The sequence below is a fragment of the Coturnix japonica genome, chromosome 8 (genome assembly GCF_001577835.2).
Source record: "Coturnix japonica isolate 7356 chromosome 8, Coturnix japonica 2.1, whole genome shotgun sequence".
Taxonomy (NCBI): Eukaryota; Metazoa; Chordata; class Aves; order Galliformes; family Phasianidae; genus Coturnix; species Coturnix japonica.
Window position 1 is genome coordinate 18884615 of NC_029523.1, and position 22910 is coordinate 18907524.

The window sequence follows — 22910 nt, forward strand, 5'->3', positions numbered from 1 at the left end:
TTTGCTTGAAAGCACCATATTCCTTTTTTTTTTTGCATTGTAATGTGATATAGCCTATTAGATCCATGCTGGCATAAATAATTGTTTATAGGCCATGAAGCTTGCCCATTAAACAATAGACAAAACAGCTGACAGGCACAGTTAATTTCACTTCCTTTGATGAAAGTAAATTTACCATTTTGAAATGCTACCATTCATAGTTTAGGGACGTTTTAACGTATTCAGGGTGTTACTGTTGCATTACCTGAATGTGCATTGTCTCACCATTTTAGTAACTGTATGTTTTGATTTTCCTCTGTGTCAGCTTATTAATAGTTCTGAAATTTAGTTCCACATAATGTGCTGCATTGATCAAAGTGCTACTGTGATGTGCTGGTTCATCTGCTCAGCATAAAGCATCTTGTATTCCATTTTCCTTTAGCTGAAGTATATAGGATCAGGACTATTGTTTTGGTGATGATGTGTTCACTACTTGGAACTTTGCTAAGAAAACTGTTTCTGACCAGAGAAAATCTTAATCATTCTCTATGTGCTGATTGTTCAGAGCTTAGAATGTGAACCTCCAGTGTCTGAGATGCTGCATCTGTGTGGCCTGTGGGGGTGTGGTTTTTTATTTTTAGTAGGAAAAATTATAGCAAAATATTTCATGAATTCCCTAATAATAATAATAATAATAATAATAATAACAATAATAATAATAATAATAGTAATGCTATTTAAGAAGTTGGTTTAACTCTGGAAATTAAAGTTTATTCTAATATGTTTTTCCTTCACTTTTGTTCTTTACTATATGATATCGCAAATTTGGGATGGGATTTTTATGTAATGAAAGTCTATTTTGACAATGTCGATGGAGATCTAACTGGAGAATAACGTGAATTGCACTGGTAAGGATTTCACTCAAGAAATCTTTAGAATTTTGAAACGTGGTGAGGAACACACTGAAGCTGAGTAAATATGTGAAGTGTTTTCAGGAAAGCCAGGGCAGCTTGTTACACTCATGGAGTGAACTGCTCGGCTGGGGCTGTCCCTGTGGTTAGTTCTTTAATCAGCAATAAGCCTAGAACTGACCCATGGATTTTGCAAGTTTAATGAAGAATTTGAGTTAATATGATTCTCCTCTGTTTCTTTGCACCTTTGAGAGGACAGAGAAAGTCCTTCAGCTTTCCTAAGATCCCAATAACCCAAATTGTTTTCTTTGTTGCTCTGAAAGATGTTACGTTGCTGTTGAGCTGGAAATGAACATGGCAGGTAATGGGAAGGGAATACAGCCATTAGAATTGAGAACCCCACGACTTCTGTGGAATGTTTCATGCTAAAAGTGCTTCTAGCAATGTTTAGTTTTTCCTGCTGTCAGCCCTTCAAGCATGTGGTTGAGGTCAAACTGTGGTACTGTGAAGGAAGGGAGTATAAAAGTTAATTCAGTGTGCTCTTATGCTAGGTAGGATTGGCACACTTAACACCCCATTGGCAAACACAATCATCTTCATAGTAACAATGAGGAATAAGTGTATTGCAACAGGAAAAAAAAAAGGAGAATAAGAAATCCTTGTGCTGGCTCATCTTAAAGCAATTCAGGTGATGAATGCCAGGTGAGGCACCCTGGAACCGGGCAGTGTATCTCTCCTCTTTGTGCAGCGTGACAGCTGGGGACATGGGCTGTGAAACTCATCAGGGTGCTCCAGGCAAGTGCTGATCAGCACCATGCGGCTGGAGGGGCCCAAACTGGGCCAGTGACAGCAAAAGACAAACTGGGGCTGGTTTAACACGTGCAGCGTGGTGGTATTTGACAATTTGAGTAGCCTTCGGTATTTACTGTCTATATGGGCTGTTGTCTGTACGTGCTTGGGTAGGTATGTGTAAATGACATGTGTTTGTGTAGGCGTAATTCACAGCTCCACCAAGAATGCTCGGGGGGGTGGTTGAGACAATGCACTCATAGGATGGCAAGTAGTAGGGCAGACGTGCAAGTCCAAGAGTAAGTTAATGCTGGATTTCTTTTCTATGCATCTTGGACTGTTGGTGTGCTTTTAGGAGAAAATGTGGCTCAGAAAAGTGACTATTGAAAACATTCCCTAGGAAAAACTACAAAACCGCTGGTTTATGTTGGCACTGCCTGGGCAATGTGTTTTAATTACTTCTTTGGGAGCCTGGGTGCTGCTGGTTTGCTGTTAGAAAGCCACTGATGAAAACAAATTACTTCCCCGTTTCAATCTGGATGTTGGTGGCTTTTGAAATAAACATCCCAGACTAAATTGGGCCCTTTAATCCAACCCCTGCGCTCAAAGCCCTGCTAATTCCAAAGTGAGATCCGGTTACTCAAGGTCTTGTTCAGACTGGTTTGGAGTATTTCGAGGGATGGAGAATTTGCAGCTTTTCTTGGCACCTGTTCTGGTACTTACCCACTTGTGCTGTGAAAAATCTCATTTCCTTTATGTTTAGTTGATAGAGAAGAATGTGTTGGTCAGCCTGCTGATGCTATTTCGTATATAAATTGACTTTGCAGATTAGTGGAATAGAACAAATGAATTATTTTCACCAGAACTATGTGAGCAGTGTTTCTGCCTTATCTCAATCACCTGGGATTCTTTATTTTTAAGTGGGGTGAATTTAGACTCATACTGATCTGGTTTCCCCAAGGTTTCACTGTTTTAGGGGCTTTGTTCTTTTTTGTTTTCACATCTTCCTGCCCATCGAACATTTTAGTTGGTGGACTTCTGCTTATTGTTGGTGATCATTGGTTGATCTTCTGCCTCTTTCTACTTGCTTCCTGCAACTGAGTCCTCAGCATAAATATGATGAAACGCCTCCTTTGTGTGTTATTCCTGCTGATTAACAAAAGCAAACAGACATTTTGTTTTCTTTTTCTCTGTCACTGCTGAGAGAGCTGTACAGAAGCCTGCAATCCAAAGGAGCAGGTGCTTTTCCTGCCTCCCAACTCTTTGTTCAAATCAACAGAGATTTCAGACTGTGCTGTTATTCCTATTTAGCGGTGTTTCTGAAGTTCCTCTCACTTTGTTCTTTCCAACTGTTTTCAAAATACCGTGGATCTGTTCCTTTCTCATTTTTAGTGGCTACCTGTTCAAGGACCTGCAGTGCATGACTTCAGGTTCCCTTGTGTTCTTCCCTCACAGGCAGCTTATTCTTTTCAAATCCGGTTCTTTTTTGCCCTGTTAAAATGAGCCATTAGCTGTCACCACCTCGTTCTGTTCTCTAACAGATGTGTGTGCACTTTTTCCTCATGCTTCCTGTTACCTCTGTTACCTGAAGACACCTGAGATCACTGCTGTGTACTTTGTATTCTGCGATCCATGTAAGTGGCCCCTCGGTGCTGTAAGCAAATAACCTAAAGAAGCAGCAATTGTTCCTATAGGCTAAATCACTATATTTGTGTGACCTGTATATATCACCTTCCTTATTTGTTCAGTCTGTTTTCAGTGTGTTCTGTTTGGTCTCAAACAGTGAGTGCTGACTGCCCGTAAGTAATAGCAAAATAGTGGGAATGAAGATACAGGAGGAGCAAACCAGATTTTCTTGGAATGTATTTGTGTGTGTGTACACAAACGTAGTGTGTACACTGACATAGCTGTGCAGTAGCATTGATGGAGGACCGAGAAAGTGCTTCTGACAATGGAAAATTCTTTTAATTTGTAGACTTCCTTTTGGCTAATGAACTTGGACTGCTGACATCAGTTGCTCCCTTGGGACAAGTGGTAGCGCACACATGGAGCTGCTTCTACTGTATTGGGCAGTGATCTGTGTGTGTGGTTTGACTTATTCTTTGTGATGTATCATGATGTAAATTACATTGTGTAGGTAGCTACAAATGTTTGAGGCTGTCTGGGCTTGTTGTTGCTCACGTGTGTAGAAAAATAATGGGGAAAAAACATTTGGGGACGTTTGAGTTGCTGTGAAAATGAATTTGGATTTTAAACATCATCTCAGAGTGAAACTGGAGGGTGATTGCTTTACAGCAGCTGCTTTTACTCTTCTCGTATGTACGAAATCAGAGTTTCTATCCTAAAAATCCTTCTTGTAAGTGCAAATAAGGAACATAATGGAGAGGGTGGTGTGTCAAATTTCAGGTTCTTGTCACAGACATTATTTGCAGCATTTGTGTTACTTGAGCAGTATTCAGATGTGGTTGGACGTTCTCATCACCAATGTTCTCTTCATCAGTGTTTTCCAACATAGTGCTGAAATTCAAGTTCAGTTCAACTATTTAAATTACTTTGTTGGAGCCTTTTTTACTGGCTTCAGTGCAGATGTGAAACACAAAACACATCACATTACTTGAATGTGTTTATCTTGGCCAGTGTTTTCCACTACACAGCACGTTAGGCTAAAATAGAACCTAGTGTGAAACCAGCAGAGGGATGTTTCTCATTCTAAGGATAAACCCTAATGTCTGCTCCATGGGGAGTAAAAATTGGGCATGGAGGAGTTCTGGGGAACACAGACTGCAGATTCGTGGCTGCTGGAATTCATTGGCTGTAGATATATCACAAGCAGCTTCTGTCATGCGGGTCTACTGTCATGGTGCCATATGTTATACCATACGTAACTCCATCTCACTGTAGTACTGATGGCTGGTGAGAAGCATTGCTGCTGTCAGTGGTACCTGCCTGGCACAAGCTGGCACACTGGCTGGCTTTTCCAGGCCTGCTGCCTGTGGTTTCTTCACAGTGGAGCAGGATGGTGCCGCATTTGGGCAGCACGTGCTTCTGGCATCTGCTCTGAAGACATAGGAAATGTACCGAGGGGAAAATGTGAAAGCTTGTCAGAATAAAAAGTCCTTGAGATATGGGCAAGAATAAAAGGTTAAATGGTTTGCTCAGACGGAAAAGATACTATTTAGCTGCTGTCTTCAGGGTATTGTTAAATTGGTCTGATAATTTGCTATAGTTATGCTTAAATAACTGCTTTCAGTTTGCCAGCAAGGACTTCATGAATGCTTGTGTAGCTGAACTAAACTTTTTATTTTCTGCTTGTGTGAAAAGATAAAATGCCAATAATTAATTCTTCTGCTTCAGGAAGAAAGGTTTTGTTAGCAGAGGACTGCAAGAAAGAATGGCTGTGTGTGTGTGTGCATCTGACTACAAGTAGGTGCTGGACAAAGGGGTTTTTCCCAAAGATAAAGGGTAAAATCTTTTTCCAACGTTTCTTTGGCTTTAAAGGCATCCTCCTGGTGAGTGAACTCTCATTGCAGTGGTGTTTTTGCTGCTACTGGTAGTCACAGGGCTTGCCATGTGGAGCGTGGCTTTTGCTTTCTTTCCTAGCCATTAGCTGCTGGGGTGCTTCACATGGGTCGGTATTGTTTCCTTTTCTTCTTGCTTAGTGACAGAAATCCTAAATCTTAAAAAAAGAAAACCACAAACCACTAAAACCAGAACAAAACAAAAAACCTGTTCTTCAACATAGCGACATAACGTGCTGCTGCTGCGCTGTTTCATCTGCTTATCTTTAATAGCCTTCACTGCTTACGCAGACCCACTTACCTCTTTAATGAGAAGCTATGTCCTGCAGCGAGGCAGCATGGATTTTGCTTCTAGGCTTATGTCATCGGGCTGGAAGTTGAAATTGGTTAAAGCACTTTTTGTTATTTTCCTGTCAGCTCTGCTGCTGATGGTTGCCGCTTCAGTTTCTTTAACATGCTGAAGGGCAGCGGTTGGTGTAGGAAGAAACCCGAGTAAAACATGCCAAGTGAAAATCTAATTTTGAAAAGCAATCAGGATTGATTGGGGGCAGGTAGCAGCCTTTGTGTTTCCAAGGAATAAAGATGAAATATCGTTACATTTTGAATACTTGTAAATCCTGGCTACTAGACAAATAAATGCCAAAAGTATATGATGAGCTGTGATGTTTTAATAACACCCAGGAAACGCTATCTTAAATGTCAGGAGGCATTTACAGCCAGCTGTAAATACATGGCAGTATTTCCTGTGTGATTTAGTTGTTGTTCCTATTGTACTTCAAATTGCTCTATGCAAGCTGTTGGTATTTATGGGACTTGTGTTAGTTGGTGAGATTTTGGCATTTCTGGGAGCAAGACAAGATAGGCTTCTGGAGGTTGTTTTGTTTTTAAATATTTAGAAGCTATTAAAAAAATACAGAGCAACTGATAGACACCAAAATGGCCACGCAGAATGTCTCAGTGGTGATATTTAGTTGTTATTCTCCAAAGTATATGATACTGCATCTTCACATAGGGTTTAATTTGGAGAGATGCATCTCCTTAGATGTTCCTGGTGTGTGTGCTTGGCACAGCAGGGAGGGGTGGTAGGCATCTGCATTGCTTCTTTCAGCAGCTGTGAGAGGAGCAGACTTTGTGCCCACCAGAGCACGGCAAGTGCAGCAGTGGTGCTCTTAACTCAGGCAGTTCAGGTATTCCTCTTGGTTGGTGTTCAGCTGTCTGGATATGCTCTGAATTGTCAGTTCTGTGAATATACTTCAGAGGCCTTTTCACTTGCAGGAACAAACTGTTGAAGGTTTACATACTCCTTCAGGAATCAGGGAGATGATGTTGCCGTTAGTGGACCTACTAAGACCTTGCTGGCTGTGAGTGGTCACATTTCACCTTGTTTTTCTTAACTATCAAGTGGGTAAATAGTGTAACTTCATTGCTACATGAAACAAAAGCTACCAGAAATACACAAAATTGAAGTGTATGTAACATAAATATATAAGATTTTGTTGGTCTGTGTTCCAACACACATGCTCTTTTAAAATCAGATTCTTTTTGCACAGCGGTTATGTATGTAGCCAGAGATTTCTCTTTCCAAAATACTCTTGGATATTAGCATGATAAAATCATGTTTGGAATGAGGATGAATATAATTACTGCCTCTTGTATGGCATAGCTTAAACCTCGTATAATTATTTTTCAAATCTTTTCATCAAAATAAGAACATATTAATTGACTTTGACATTTATCACTTGTTTTATATCAGCATAGGCTAATAAATGTTGCTTGTATTGGCAGCCAAAAAAATGCAATGATCTCAGATGTCATTGAGGTAGGTTAGTGTAGTCCACGCAGAAGGTCCTTTCTGCTCCATTTGTCCCACAATCAGTGGCTTCCACATCCTGGCTCTGACTCTGGGCTGCATAGTCTGAAATAGAGCAAGCCAAGCCCCTGCTCTTCTCCTTCCCAGCAAACACGGGGGGATGCAGCCTACTAGGAAGTATTTCCAGATCCATGGTGTGTTGTTTTTTTTTCTTTAACTAGCTTTGGGGGTACAATAATGGTCTCCTTCTCTGTGAAAATATGTGTAATGTAACTTTGTTTTTGATAACTGTAGCGAACCATTTGGCCAAAGTGGAAGAACGTGTACTGACTGGAAGAGAGATTCCCCCTCTGTGGGCAATTTCTGGATACCTGTTAGGAGGGGATCAGGATCTTAAACAGCCAGAAAAAATTTAAAGGCCAGAAGAATGGATTGTGGGTGAGGTAAGGGTAAAGAAAAGACTGGGCACGGCTCAAACAGGAGTGTAAGTGGTTTTGCATTTCAGACTAGTGTGAGGATTATTCCCTCTCATGGCTTTGAGTTATTAACTATTTTTCTAGCTTTGTCTTCTCTGCCTTTAGGAGTGAATGCCCTGCACCTCCATGTTCTCCACCTGTTGACTTCTGGCTGTAACTCTCTGAGAGCCACGTTTAACCCTGTTGGTTCTGTAGCACTCTGTGTCTCAAAACATTTCCTTCTAACACCCAAAACCTGTTGTTTTGAAGTGGGCAAATAAGTAAGTTTTCATCTTTAACAACTGCATATGTGGGGACAATTTGCTGTGCTGGTGACTGCTTGCTTGTAAATGTTAATAGTTTGACAGTGCTGAGCTGATATTTTTCTTCTAAAGTGGCTACCATGAACAAAGCCCCTCAGGGATACGGGACGCCTGTGGAGTTTCAGAAAGCAATGTTGTGCTTGATTAAGTTTAGACAGATGATGGAGTGATGTAGTAAAATCATTTCTGTTAAGGCATAATACAACTTAGAATGCAGTGCAGTACCGTTGGGACTGATAAAAATGAAATACTAAAGAAAAACCATGCCTTTACATAGAGCTTTCAGCAGCAGATGCAATAGATGTAATTCAGTTGTGTGGTGCTGGAAACATAATATTGATTTACCATGAATCAAGAGAAATAGCTTGTACCGTGCCTGGTTGGGTGGATAGCAGCAGTCTTAGTGAAATGAGTTACCTAAAATGGGATGGTACGAGAATTCCTTCTTTTCGATAGGAGTGGGAGATGGCCGTGGGTAGGTGAAAGCAAAATGCAATAAAAAATAAATAAAATCCTGAGAGATTCTTCATATGTAACTGCTGGGAATTGCCAGCTTTCCCTGAACTTTGCACTGTAGGCAAAAAGGCTTTTCATGGGGGCTGTGTCTCCCTTCACTACTGTACATTTAAGCCACAGTATGCAGATGCAAGTGTTCTGCAGGTGAGGTTGAACAACATATCAGAATAGTGCCTGTTGTATAAGGAGGCTTGAAGAGAGGCTTTGTGCTTGTTTGTCCTGTTGCCTGAAGCGCTAAGGCCTACAAACTTTGGAGTTAAACAGCAATAACTCAAAGTATTGGCAGCAGGGTGTAGTGAGCAAGTGAAGTCTGACAGCTGGGGGACAAGCGATGCTTTAAATGGAGCTGTTGTGTATTTGTTTATTCTCAGTCAGTCAGCTCCATTTCTCCCCGTTATTCTTGGAGAAAGATTGCTGCTCCTAGGAGGCAAATTTGAGAAAGCAATCAAATAAGTCTGTTAAGTATTTCAAGAGCCCCCCTGCTCTTCTGAAGGAGGGAAAGAAATGGAGCAAGGTATTTAGCTCTAAAAATGAAAATAGGCTCCCCTGGTATGCGAGCTGGGTTTCTGGATGTTTGGAAAGTGTTTTTATGGAATTGATTGGGCTCTTTTTTTATTTTATGAAAGGAGAAAAAAAAATCCAGTATTTGTTTTTATGAACCAAAAACTGGCATACATTTACTGTCATATTGTACGGAAGAAATGGTTACATGGGAGTCGCCCACCCTTCTTCCCCATCCTTTGTATGTGGGAGCAGTAAATGTCTGAACAGTTTGAGATGCTGAGTCAGCATTCCCTAGTAACTCTTGGGAGAAAAAATACAATTCCTATTTGATGGCTACTTTACAAGCAGGTCCAAGCAGGTCCTAAATGTCAGCCACATCCCACATTCTCTGCCGCTTTGCCTGGGATGTCTGTCAGCTGCAGACAAGGAAAAACAGAATGAAACCATTTCATTGGCATAACAGTGATTGATGTTACGGCTAAAAATTGCTTTTAGACACAATATTTTGGAAGAATGCAGAGCAGAACTGTACAGCTTTACTGGGCTATTACAAATCTTCTCGTTGATAGCCTTCCTCACAGTCTTTTAACCAGGCAAACAGTTGTACATAAACATGATAACTTTTAAAACCGGTTTGAAATAACATTCACTTCACTGCTGAACATTTATTTCTTTCCCTTTCTGAACCTTATGTTTGGGATCTATCTTGTTGATAAGTTCTTTAGCGCTTCGTAGCAGCCAGAATAGCACATGGGAACAGAAAATGAGGAATGATGCAAGGAATAAAAATACTTGTAAATAAATACTAAGCTGTAGTAGAAGACTCCTCTTAATTCCTTGAATGAGTACAGGTTTTCCAAACAAGGCATAATTAAAGGCTTCTGCTTGGAAAATGCAATCAAGGGAGTCAAGGTAGCTCTAAAGATCATAAAATACAGCAGAGGGACCAATAAAAGTAGAGAGAAACACTCGCAGGGCTGAATGTGACCCTGGTTTTCAAAGGTTAAAATTTTAAACGAAATTCAGAGGAAATATGTTTTAATTAAAAAGAAAGCATTGAGGTAATAGAATAATGGGAATATTGAAAAGGTAAAGCAAGGGTGTGAACCCAGCCCTGAATCATTACCTTCCTTTGTGCTGCATGGTTAAAAATTGTTCTCCTAGCAAAACCAACTGGCCAGGTGATGGGAGAACTCTGATAAGCAGCAGCAGGTTTCTGCAGGCTGGAAGATGGATCCTGAGATCTGGGAAGCTGGTTGTAGGGCTCAGAAGGTCCTTGAAGAACAGTGTCCTCTCAGTGTTGCACTGAAAAGAGTTCTTTCTTGGGTTAGTGGTATGTAAATTGAGCAGATTGAAACCCCAAATAAGATATTTGTCAAACCTGCTAGGCAGTTTTCATCTTCATAAACTGAGCAAAAATCAAAGCAACAGTGTGGTATTTAGAGGTTATTCACCACTACCACTGAGAATCAAGATGATGGATTACTGCGTTGTTGTTTGATAAAAATGGGTGTGGAAATTGTATGCTCAGCTGCTAAGATCAGGCAGCCTAAACCATATGTACTTCAAGTCAAATTACTGAGTAGCAGTCAAGTTCCTGGGCAAAAGATATGAATTAAAAAGAATAAGAAAAATCATAGGAACTACTAAATTATTTTAGAATTCTGTGTGAGCCAAACACTTACAGGGATTTACTCTAGGAATGTTTTTCTTGTCTTTTAATTGCTTCGCCAGAAAATTAAGATCTAGTTAAGTTCTGCTTCCCATTTCAAAATCCACGTTTGAGTCTTCAGAATGTTTCTGTGGGCTATTTGCATTATCTTTATACCTTCCAGGATGATTTATAAATTGGCTTCAAATGCATATTATGGAAGAAAGGTTGCCATAAAAGTTGAAGCTGATCATATGGATATACTGTCTTTTGAACGTTTCTGGAAGCAAATCTTATTTTGCTGCTTTAATATGTTTGAAGTCCAAATTAATCTTACACCTAGATTAGCATTACTGGGATGTGATAATGGATTAAGTGCTGATCTTTCTTGCCCCCTGTTTCATCAGCTGCTTTCTTCTGCAGGAGTGGTAATTGCTTTGGAATGGAAATGTTCAAATACTATTTCAGTTGATAAAGGTCTGTGCAATATCCATGCAGATACTCTTTTGAATTCAAAAGGATTTTTCTACTATTTATTTTGACATATGTTAAATAGCGTAAGAGAGATCAGGATGTGAATCATAATTCCTTAAAGAACTTGTGTAATAGCTATTTGAGCAGAAATATAAAATCACATGGCGCTTTCATAAGAATATGATTGCTAAGCAAGCACTAAAACATTTATCACACTTAAAGCACCGCAGGATTGACTGTAAACAAAGCACAACTATTGCAAGGAATCAGTAGCCAGTATTGGATCGAGATAGAAAAATACAAACATTAATACTAATAACAGTAGAAGTGCTAGTACTACTAATGTGGGTAAGGTCTTCTATTTCTGATTCAGGTGAGGATTCATCTGTACTATTTTGATCTGGAAGATGAAAGACATAGCTGCAAATCTGATGGAATTGCAACCTGAGAACAATTAGATACAGAAATCAGCTTTCAACATCAGATGAGTTCACCAAAGCAGGAGAGTGTTAACAGAGTTAATGAGTATAATGTGTGGATTAGAGACGACATACAGCTGTGCATCTAGCTGGCTACTGCCTCTGAGCTGAGAGGCCGCTTTGTTTCTTGTCCTTACCTGATCCTTGCAATGGTTTGACAGCAGCCTCAATTACAGAAACAAGGAAGTTTGGGGATTAATTGAGAAATAAGACTGTTATTCTTCAATGACAATCTCAAGACAATGCAAAAAACTTCATTGCAGTTTGTAAGGGCAGCCAATATTCCCTTTGTTTTATGGTGGTAACTTTGACTTGTGTGAAAAGCATTAGAACTTTACTGGCAGCAAAATATTCAATAAGGATACTACCTAAACACCATTTGAACTTATAACAGAGAAAACCATAGCAGAAGACAACCAGTTATCAATATGCAACATCAATTGACAAGAAATTGCTTTTTTCTTTTAAGTGTGTGGTTACCTTCTGATGCATAGCATATAACAAGCTGATACTAAAATAGGCAAATATTGTATAGACTCTTTGTCTCCTGATGGCAAACAACTTAGAATTTTTTTTTTCTGAAGTATATGAAGTTTTAATTTTTAGTAGTGCTACAAGATACTGATTCACTGAACATACATCTAACAGTCAGTGCTGGATGATGGGAGATGATCCTTTCCCAGTTTATAAAGCTTCTGTCTTCAGAACTGAGCTGGTAATGAGTGATCTGCCGCTCTTTGCATTGCATTGTTAATGGTAGAGATTAATCAACCAGTGCATTTCCAAATTCTGTATCATAAATGAGTAAAAGTTTAATAATAAGCAAGTTAATTAAATATTTTCATTAATTGACATCAAGGTGCTCATCCTTTTTTTCTTCTTTATTGTGAGAACCTTACAGTTTAGAGATGCAAAACCCCTAAATAACCGCTGACAGTAATAGCCAGTAGAATTAGAGTCAGATTAAAAGAAAACCTTTGGATTCTTGGTAGGCTCTTTCTTCTCCCGGAAATAGATCCTGATCCACAGCATTTTCTCCAGCAGTTTGATTCCTGGTCTTGGTGTGCATCCATTTGTGAAGATGTGGTGATCTACCTCCATCCATCCCAAATTACACATCCGTGCCTGAAGAAGTATTTCAGGTGGGAAATACTCAGTGTGTCAGCAGCAGACAGATCCTCCTGTAGTCTTCACTTGGTGAAAACTGGAGCTGGTACTTGTGCAGCTTCTCTCTCATAAGACAAGTTGTGGTGTATTAAGAGTGGAGCTGAAAAGCCAAGAAGGTCGTACGTAACTAGAGAGGGTTGACTGACGATGAGCCCCAAAGCAAACAACAAAGCGTCCCAACAGAAAATGGCAATGGCAGCCGTAAAATGAGGTAATAAAGTGATCCTACCATGAGGGCAAAAAAGAAAAAAATAATTAAACCCCCCCAGAGAATCAGACTGAAGAGAAAACAAAAAATAAACAGGCTTAGTACAGGGAAACACAGGCATATAGCAGCGGCCATGTTGCCTCTGAAATATCCTGTCCTTAAGCAGATTAGGAAGATTCCTCTTGTACTAAGCTTTAACAATTTGCCTGCTAAATATATTGTGGGCTGTTTTGGAATGCCTCTGTAGATTGCAGATCTAGAAAATACATTCCAGAAGCCTGTGGCTTCTTAAACCTTTTGTTTTCCAAAGAAAGAAGTCTTGTAAAAGAAGGTGTGTTTCAAATAATACAGCAATTTGCATTTTCTCAGTGCACTGGAACAAGATTTGCTCTTTTGTTTTCCTTGGAGCTTGGATATGTCCACATTAAACTGTGTGAACTTCCCATATATTTAAAGGAAATGGAATTTCATTGCATGCATTGTATGTATTGATATTGTGCACGGTGTGTACACGCACAAGTGGATTAATGTGCATACCCTGTTCAGCTGGATATCTGTAGGACCATAGGGAGCGTAGATGCTTCACAATCCAGCCTGCAGTAGTTTCAGCAATGCGGTCAGCTGAAAATTAGAAACTTTTTATTTCAGTTTCTAGCACTTTTATATACACTCGTTTTATGAATCAGTTCTTGTGCCAGCATTGTCCTTTGTTCTGAACAGCCTTCTTTCCATGAGAGTTTTGCTGTGATTTCACTCAGAGAATCCAAGAGGCTGTCACCACTTACAGCCAAAGTCTCTTTTTGCTGAGATGGTGGCTTCCAGCGTTGGAAGGTTACTTTCTTTCTGTTGTATTGGAAACATTCCTGCTCTGAACATAGGAAGGCGCAGCTTTGTACCCATGCTGTCGTGCTGTAGAACTCTGAGGATACCTCTGCTCTTTTGGCTAGAAGGACAGATTATTTACTCTCTTTTAAGAACTTGCTCCTTAAATTTAGTGCTTGGAGTCCAGATGATAGTTTTGTCTCATTTTTTTCCCCATGTTTCCAGGCACAATTATGTATTACATAGGGAAATTAATTTTAAGCACAGTAGCACCATCTCAGCAAGGGACCTGGGATGTGTCTGTGTGAATAGCATGGCCAGGACCAGGCATGGCATCATAGCAGCTGATGTGTTTCTGACTGAGCTAATGGCATTATAGTAATTTCCATATTAAGTTCCATCCTGTCCTTGATGCTGCCTATCAACTTGTTTGCTTTTCATCCACCCTCCAGCTGTACATTATCAACAGTTGTAGCCTTTCGGTACCTAAATGGAGCCTATAAACAGGAAGGGAGTCAACTCTTTGAATGGGTGGATAACAGCACGACAAGGGGAAATAGTTTTAGTTGAAGGAGGGAAGATTTAGGTTGGAGTAGGGGGAAGTTCTTTATTATGGAAGTGGTGAGATGCTGGAACAGCTGCCTAGAGAGGCTGTGGATGCCCCATTCCTGGAGGTGTTCGATGCAAGGTTGGATGGGGCCCTGGACAGCCTGGTCTAGGATTAAATGTGGAGGTTGGTTGCCCTGCTTGTGGTGGGAGGGTTGGAGATTCATGATCCTCGAGGTCCCTTCCAACCCAGGCCATTCTGGGATTCTTTTCTTTTTGAAATTCGTGTTAGTTTGGCTTTATGTAGGAGTATGAGCATTTAATGGTGTATATATCAGTTCTGGCATTGCGTTGACTCCTCACCTAATGAATTCCTCACAGTTTTAGAAATGTTTGCTCTTGTGCAGTATATACTAATGTACTGCATGCTGGAATTAATGGCAAACACTGAAGTCTTATCTAACATTTTGCTATAAAAAAATCGATTATTTACCTCTAATCTACATTTTTTTGGTTCTTAATGCGACATATCTTGCGCACTGAAAACATTACCCAGCTGTCTGTATGAGCCTGAGGGATGCTGAGAATGCTTAACCTGCTCAGGGATAGAAGAGTTGGAGTAATTTTGTAATTCATACAGTGAATGGGAGAACCAACAGAAAGATCATCAAGCCCCACCACTAACCATGTCCTCAGTGCCATGTCCTCACATCTCCAAAATGCCTCCAGGGATGGGGAGACTCCCCCTGCCCCATGGCAGCCTGTGCCAGCGCCTGACCACATTCTCTGTGAAGAAATTCTTGGTGCCCAGTTTGAACCTCGCCTGGTACGAATGTTTGGAGGTATTACTCTATTTTTGTCAGTCATTTGCTTCATTAGCTTTATGTCCTGTTCATTATCTCTTTATGACTGAATAGGCAGTGCAGTGCTATTAAGAAGACATGAAGTATTTAATCTTAAAAGCAAGACATAATGCTGTTCATTAGATATTTTGTGAATGATTCTCCGTAGTTTGTTTTACAGCATACATTCTGCTTTGTAGAATCAGCGTGCGTTGAAATGCTGTGTGCATTTGCATTTATTGTTAAACTTGGGTAGAAAGAGGCTTAAAAATACTCCGTTAGAATTACTGGGAAAATTAAAATAAGATTGTCTTCATCTGTGACACCTGTTGATTTTTAAGTAAGCTGTAACTGCAGTGCAGGCAGAGTAGGCACAAACACTGGCTGGTTTCTGACCGCCTCAGCAAAGGGAGAGAGTTTGATTTTGGTTGCTGAAATATCTCCAGCCCTGTGCTTACAAAGCAGGGCACTTTCACAGGGACTCATCTCCTAGTGAGATGGAGTACACACCAGATCAGACTCTGATAGGTCCCATCCCTGTGAGCCATCTCATTTTTTCTTTTAACCACCATAACATGATGAAAATAAACAATGGGCAGAAAAAAAGTCTGATTTGTTACTTAAGAAGATGGTGGAGAATATGTAAAAGTGGAGAAGCATCTTTGTAAATGTTGTGAATTTTGTGTTACTTGTAACCTGCTTTTTTTGGTCACATAAGTGAGAAAAGACTCTTTAAGATGTTAAGTCAAGAATGCTACTTACCGTATATGTAAATCTGCAGTAACCCCAGACACTGCACTAGGATTACTTTGGGGTTATTATAGATGATGCTTAAATCTCCCTGCTGCCAATCACCCATAATTTCTGGGTTAAACAGAGGTTTTGCTTTCTGCTATTAGAATTCCAAATTCAACAAATAAATTAGAAATAAACCTTCTGAATTCTTGATGGGAGGTGTACCACTCAATGGAAGAAAATGACGTGCTCAAAATACTGAGCTGAGTTTGGTGTAATGTTTTATTCTGAAAAGAAGAGTAAATGGGGATCATCCCTGCTTTTCGGTGTTGTGCCTTTATTTTATGAGAAATTACAGTGATAACATTCCAAGAGCTTTGAACCTGTTGCAGTCAGAAAATGGTGGAACTACTTTATCTGTGTCTAAGCTGCTGATGGAAATGAAACACATCGGTTAACAGAACTAAATCTAGAGGTAAATTATTGAGCTGAATCCAGGTGTGCTTTTGTAGGCAATGAATGGTTTTAAAAAATCAACCACGGCGGCTGAGAGAATGAATGCATGTTTAAGGATGGATTAAGGAGTTAAACACTAAAATGAAATAAACCAAGGTTTTTCTTGATGGAGGAAGCAGCGTATGATACCACACTGTGTGCAGGTGGAAGGTTGCTGTTGGAAGGTCTTTCTTTGTTATTTCTTTACAGATGGTCGCTAAACTAAATGAGCTTTTCAGCTTCATAATTCAGTCCCTCTCAAACAAAAATACTAATACTTCAGTGACTGTTCTTAATATATTAATAGCTATTATGACAGTTAAGAGTTTTAACAGCTACTACATACGCTTTTTATACAGAAAAATCCTCTAACGCTCCTGGTGAGCACATCAAAACTTTAACTTCTGCTCTGAGAAGTGCTACTGGGTGGGACTGATTGTAAGGGTGGGATGGGTGGACGGAAATTGCAATGAAACTGTTGAAAAACAGCTGTGAGCAAGCTTGCATAGCAATATATAGCATGTGTTTTTATTTGTGATTGCATCATTCTGGTTCTTTGTTTTGCTCGTATTGAGGTTTAAGTGCTACTTTTTCCAGCGTGTCTGGCTTTTTGTAGGTTGTGTGAGCCTTGTATGGGCTTCAGTTCTGTGTTCCAGTGTTTCCAAAGTATGCTAAAGGCGTTCAGTTGAAAACAGTGTGTTAATGACTTTTGAAATAAAGCCATGGTGTGCTCACAACTCAGAAGCCAACGTGGGCTGAGTGCTGTGAGCATGTTTGGAACTGAACCTCCAGGTATGAGCAGGGACACTGATTAGCGCGGCTGCTGTGTGATCTGTCAGCTTCAAGAATAGCCCCTTTCTCAGTCCTGCTCAGAGGAAAGAATTGTTGAATGGCAAATTCTGATGAATGTGCAAGTCTTGTAAGTTTCTTCTGTACTCATAGGTACAAAGTAGAATATTCCTTAAAATATGCCTTTGAAGCCAACACCTGGATGAACCAAAACCTTGCAGTTCCTTCCAAAGGGCCGGAAGGCGTTGAGGATGAAGAGACCTGAATGCTTTGTAGTGTGGAAGAGTAATGGCTGTGCAGACAGTCCTGAATGCTTGAAAGTCTTTTCCCGATGATGAAGTCATTGTTTGTTCTAATTTGAAGTATTATAAAAGACAGAAGACAGAAGTTTTAGAGATTGATTACTGTCTTTTGTCTCCATATATTTTCAAGAGAGTACATATTTATAATTTAAGTGCAACAGAGAGAAAATTGTGGCCAGGACATGTCCTTGTAATAGAATCAGCTGTTTCTGTCAGTCCATTACAGAGCACACTAATCACCCATCAGAACTAAAGTCATTAGGCACAGTCTGCAGTTTCTCAAATCTGTGCTTTGGGAGCGCGCCTGCATTTTACTTGTTCTGTAATTGGGGATGAATTTTCCTTTGCTCTGAAACAGATCTCTTGGCACCAAGGAAGCCTGAATTATCCAACTGTATTAACTGTGAGGTTGTTCAGAACTGAATCTGTGGAAGATCACATGCTTCTTCATATGAGAAATCACAGAGAGCACGAAAACCTTAATTCACTTGACATTTGTGCAGTTTGTGATACACCTGATGTACAGCCTGGATGTGGCTGATTAAAAATATGCCCAGGGATGAGGTCAGGCGGTGCCTGCGATTCCCAGCTCTACTGGCTTTCATTTCGAAAGCAATAGATGTTGCTTTCCCAAGATAGGCTCTGCCCCCTCCCAGCCCAAAATTGTCCTGCATACATCAGCATAAACCTTTCACCACGCTCAGTTTGATCTGTATGTTAATCTTGGTTTTGGCCCAGCACTGCTTTGCAGTTTTGCATTCTATTTTCCACCTGCTTGTCACATGTGACCGTGGCAGAGAGCAGTGGTGATTGTCACAGTTCCTCTACCTGATGGAAACTGAGGAGAACACTTAATTGTCAGTTATTTCTAATAGTTACGGTGATTTAGATATTTCAGAGCAAGTAAAACACCTGTCTAAAACTGTGTTTTAAAGAGCTGGTGGGAGAGCTTCCTTTTAATGTGCTTTTTTTTTTAATTGAAAATACTGTTTTCTAGGATGAATTCTAAGCAGGTAGCTGTAGAAATACTCTGTATGTAACTCAGATGAGTCACACCTTGTATTTCCAGGGGATCATTGTCTCCCTGTGCACGTAATGCGACTACGGACTTTCTGTGGCTCTTTGCTTTTGCTGTAAATATTATCTGGGAATGAAGCAGTAAAGCCCTTTCTTCTTTTACTTGTATGGAGGATTTAGGTTTCAGCCTGGCTATGATTTGAAGCCCAGTGCACGTGAACAGTATTGCACCATTCTCTGATGAGAGCGGAAAGAAGGATTCTGCTGGCTGCTCACAGAGATACAAATGTTGCTGGGCACCTGCTTGTTCCAGACTTTCATATGGTTCCCAGCACGTGGAGGTCCTCATAAAGCTCAGGGCTGTCTTTATTCCCTTGCAAAACCAACCACCTTCCTCCTGTTCCTGCTGCCCCGCGGCTGCTGAGAAGCAGAGATTGCAGAGGGGTGAGCTGGAGTGGCTCGTGCAGATGAGCAAAGCAATGAGAAATTACATCTGCTTGTTCTCTAAATAACGTCCGCTCAGAGCAGATGTAATTAACTACTGAACTTAATGGATGCCTCGTGAGGTTACAGATGCTATCAGTCATAAACGGGATGAAGGCAAGGGAGCTTTATATGCTCGGAATCCCTTTTAGGGCTAATTACTAAATATCTTTAAAATTGATTGCTTATGCTTTCAATTTCTGAGAGTGTTCTCACATGATCTATGTGGAAGGGATGTAGTGCAGCTTTTGGGCAGGGTGGGGGACGCCTGCAGGGTGGGGGCTGTTGGAGGATCAGTGCTGTTCCTCTGCCACAGGGCTTTTTCCCAGAGATCTGATATTAACAAACTTGGTCTCATTTCAGGGTCTGATACAGAAGTTCTTGGTGCCAAAATTACTTGAGAAATATGTGGTTGCAAATATCCCAGGGCAGTGGCATGGCCCCATCAGTAGGAGCTGAAGGAACTCTCAGCTGTGGGGTTTGGGTTTGGGTGGTTCTTTGCAGAGCCCGGGGTTGGACTTGGTGATCCTTGGGGGTTGCTTCCAACTCAGAATGTTCTTCAATTCTGTGTTAAATGCCTCAGCCTAACATGGAGGGATAATGCCACAATTGATTTCATTCCTGCCTGTCTGCTTCTTAAATAGCATATGACTGGGGCCTTGGTGAGAGGCAAACCTGACGATAACAGGGACCCTTCTGGCTGTCATGAGGTGCCTGATAGTGATGTTAACGTTGAGCTGACAGTGAACCTTTTTGGGTCCAGCTTCACTATTAGAGTTCTCTTGAGCTACATATTTCAATGTAATTGTCTTTGTAACCTCTGATCCTTGCTCCACACTTGCATTACCAATGCACTGAATGGATTTGATCTGGTGAGCAGCCCCAGTTGTTTTAACATGAGATACCCATGGTTTTACAGAACCTCTATGCAAGGTAACCCACGTGAGTGCTGCGCTCGAGTACTCAGTTATAAACTGAACAGAAGATACTTGATGATGTTTGTAAGTAAAACGAGTGGACAGGTAGCCTTGAAGCCGACCATCAGCTCTTTTAGAAACAGCCTTTTAAGGAGTCGGTGTGTGTATTGTAGGAATGACAACCGACTTAATCACAGATTAATATTAGTACAAGCCAACAAGAGAGGGAATAAAATGGGGTTTGTTTATTTGTAATGCTCTTGGCATTCTTAGCAGCTGTGACCGTTTCCTTGCGGTCGCTGCATGCCCAGTCTTGAAGGAATTTTTGGTGCAAGTCAAGACAGCTTTACAGAGCAGTGTCTAACAATAGTGAGCTGCTGTGTGTCTCTGGGATGACGCTCCTTTCTGTATTTTCCAAAGTTTTGCACAGCATGACCTTCTGACTTACATTTCTCAGGCTGGTGTGGCCTGGTTGTGAGTGTTGCTCCTGTTATTTGGGTGGCAGTTAGAGCTGGGCGGCCTGCTCTGCTCACAGCCTGGATCAGTAATGTGCTTTGTGGCCTTGTATAGCTAGAATTAGGTAATGAGAAAGATTAATGAGCTGTCTAAGCTGTGCGCGTTATTCCTCTCAGTATTCCTCTCCCTCAGGCTAATCTGTGCAGAAATATAGTGCAGGTAATAAAGATTTGGAGTTGTTTAAGTATGTTAGTTCTCAGATTTTAAGCTGTAGTCTGCCTTTTATTTACAGAAGACTACCATGCATCTTGGCTTGTATGTAGTTGGTCCATACATTTGGACAACTACTTCATTTTGGGAGTCCGTTATCTGACAGCTGCTGAAGCTGTTGCTGTTGTGTTTTATATATTGACTGTTCTGAGAGCAAATCTTTTCTGCTGTTTGTTCTGTGCTTCTGCGCCACATCTACAACTCTTGGGGCTGCAATGTGTAAGCTGTAATCTTCAAATGAAGGTATATCTGTGATCTTTTATGTGCTACGTATTAAAAGTAAGTTTGGCAAATGTATTTGGAGAGAGCTGCTGCCATACAATGGCTCTGTTTTCTTTTTTTGTTGTTAGCCTTGGGGAAGACAATGAAGTTGATGGTAAATTAGTGTGCTGACATCCAGGATTGAACAGCTGAGTTACTGTACCTGCTCTTCTTAATGTCACCGGGGTTCTCAGGGGTTGGCTTTAATTTTCAGAAACCACTCACTGTTTAACCTCAACTGAAAAGCCTGGGATCAAATATGAAGGTAGCTATTTTCTTTACTGAGAAAGAAAGAGTGCTGCTTTACTGATAGCATGAAATTAGACTGACCCTGAGCTCCTAGTCCTAAATAAGAGATAGGAATGAACGCTGCAGAGGAAATGAGACTTGGAGAATTGCAAGTCATTCACCATTCTATTAGCAAGCCTTGGCTGCGAGTGCCCACGCTGCACATAACCCACAGCTCGGCTGCAGCTGCTGTGGGCCCGGCTCAGGCAGCTCTCTGCTCAGCCACTTGGGAATGTGGTTTGCATACATTGTTTGTGTTGTCATCTGTCTGTCCCAGTTATGATGTGTGGCTTTGGTTGCATTTTCTGACATGAGTGGGTTTGGTTGGACCCATGGTGCGCTGCATCATGTTGTACTGTGGGCTTCAAAACATGATGTGGCGTAGGTAACATGGAGTTCTCGCTCCAGCTCATATAAAAAAACAGTGCTTATCTATCTGTACATACAGATAGAAATACACAATACCTATAGGAATACTTTTGAAGTCTGCCTATGTATCTATACAACATGCATGTTTATGGAAGTGGAGCCCACTCAGAATATTCTGTGAAAAGTGGAAATTCTCAGTGGTTTTGAGATGTATTCTATAATTACTTGAGGTCAAGTCACCAGTAGCCTTAGTCTTATGACGAGCCCAGAGGTTAAGTGGTACAAAAGGTTAGTGGGCAACTTCCAGAGCCATATATTGTTGAGAGGTTAATGTGCAGATGTGGCCCAGATCCTTCACTTTGCCTGCAAAGGGGGAACTTTCTGTTGCTTAGGCAGAAGGGCTCATGGGGGATGAGGAAATAATAGGCAGTGATTGAGAATTTGGTTTGAAGTTGAAAGGGCTTTAAGCTTTATTTTCTTCTTTGCCATTATTTGAAATAAACCCAAGGTTGTTTTTTTTTTTTTTTTTTTTTCTTTGCAGAAGAGTGCAAAAAGGCCAGAGGATGCTGGAAACATTAAATGCATCATTGGCTGATTCTTGACCCATTGGTTTTGAGACTGATATAAACTGTTTATTTAGAGAAATGGGGTCATCTGTCAGCACAACAGCTGTCTTTTTTTTTCCTTTTTCTTTTTTCCCCTTGTTGTTTTTATACGTTAGTATGCTTTGCAAGGGATGTTTCTATAGACAGGTAACAGCCGATCAGGTGTACCACGAACCATCGTAGTGCTGTGCACATGGTACGGAAGGATCTGGCACCCACAGCCATGAAGGTGAGAGTTCTTAGGGGGGGCACTTTGGGGAACAGAACTGCTGGGTTTGGCAGTTCAGGATGTGTGCGGTTGATTTCAGGTATAAATCCAGTATGGTGCTGAGTCAGGTCTGGGAATGAAGCTCGGTGTCCTCCCTGTGTTTTGAATGACAGTAGAGAATGTCTGGGCATTTGTTTTCTGTATTTTAAGCATCACTGTAGTTAAGCAGATGATGTAACCATACAATTCTGAATTTAGTTTCTAAGAAGACAGTATATGATATAAAATAGTATCTGCAGTGTGTTCCATTGGCTGATCTGGCATTCGGTACAGAGATGGTTTGTGTTGCTGTTTAAAAGTCTTTGCTGATGAGTTTGGCAAACAGTTTCAAATGTAATCATTACCTGAGAAAGAAATTGAGAAGGATTGTTTTAATAACCATTTACAATGATATGGTGAAAAGAAGGAAATTATTTTTCTTCAGTGATTCTGGTAGGAAAAAGAGCAGCTTAATGTGGGGTGGGTGGTGGTTTGGTTTTTTTTTTTTTAATCACCATGAAAAATTCTTTGCTGTTAATCTGATGGATGGATTACAGTTTGTCCTTGCCTGGCCAGGTTGTATTTTCCATCAGAACTGGAGATTCTAACCCTCATTATATCATTTCTGTAATGCAAATGGTTATGTATAGAAAGAGATTTAATTAATCCCCTGCTGGTCGGT

General features: G+C 40.6%; 1 protein-coding gene across 14 annotated transcripts in view; it reads left to right on the forward strand.

Moving 5' to 3' along the window:
* MAST2 (microtubule associated serine/threonine kinase 2) overlaps window positions 1–22910 on the forward strand; it is a 175805-nt gene that overhangs the window by 58594 nt on the left and 94301 nt on the right. The gene's annotated exons all lie outside the window — the stretch shown is intronic.